The sequence below is a fragment of the Thermobia domestica genome, chromosome 10 (assembly GCF_964235325.1).
Source record: "Thermobia domestica chromosome 10, izTheDome1.hap1.1, whole genome shotgun sequence".
Taxonomy (NCBI): domain Eukaryota; kingdom Metazoa; phylum Arthropoda; class Insecta; order Zygentoma; family Lepismatidae; genus Thermobia; species Thermobia domestica.
In genome coordinates this window covers 77459212-77459948 of record NC_137463.1, presented here as the reverse complement: position 1 = coordinate 77459948, position 737 = coordinate 77459212, and the positions used below count along the sequence as shown (strand labels likewise).

The following is a 737-nucleotide window of genomic DNA, read 5'->3' as shown; positions in this document are numbered from 1 at the left end:
TTTAAAAGCGAAAGTCAAGCCTGAGAACGAGTGAAAAATCCTAATATTCATATAAATTTGTGAGAGAACTAATTATGTTAGGCTTATAATGGTTTGTGTGGCTTGTCAAATGAAAATTCCATCCCAATTAGACATTTTCTTTTTTACTCTGATGTTGAGTAAATCTCTCCGTGTTTAAGTTTTAGATAGGACTTATTTCAGTCTTTAGTTCAATTTGTAAAATAAATCGTTAATCTTGGGGGCGCGGTGGCTCAGTGGTAGAGCGTTCACCTCCGGTGCTTGAGGTCGCTGGTTCGATCCCAGCTCGCGCCGTGTGGACTTTGTGATGGACAAACGCCTTGCTCGTGGGTTTTCTCGGGCTTCTCTTGTTTCCTCCCACTTTCTTCATTCCACCATTTCACTCATTTTTCTCATAATCACCGTTTCCTTTAGCCTAACCGGCATAACCATGGGACGTAAAACCCAAAAATTTCATTTCATTTTAAGTCGTTAATCTAGATTTACTTGTTAGATAGCTATAAAATAATGTTTGTGATCTGGTTTTCGCCCAGAAAGCGGTGACCTAAAGAAACCAAATTTGATAAACTGACAAATTTTTACCGTATTGCTGTATGAAGCCATTCCTTCGATTTTTGGCTCGTGGGTGTCGGATCGGAGAGGATGAAAATGTACGCGAAAACATAATCCAAGTTTCTCGAAGTTTCTAAGTACGCCTTGTGCGCATGCAACCCCTTTAC

At 39.9% G+C, this 737-nt stretch overlaps 1 non-coding gene across 1 annotated transcript; it reads left to right on the top strand.

Annotated features, from left to right (window-relative positions):
* The first annotated feature begins 240 nt into the window (after positions 1-240).
* TRNAR-CCG (transfer RNA arginine (anticodon CCG)) lies at positions 241-312 on the top strand. The gene has a single exon. It is a non-coding gene; the product is annotated as a tRNA-Arg (tRNA).
* The last annotated feature ends 425 nt before the right edge of the window (positions 313-737 follow it).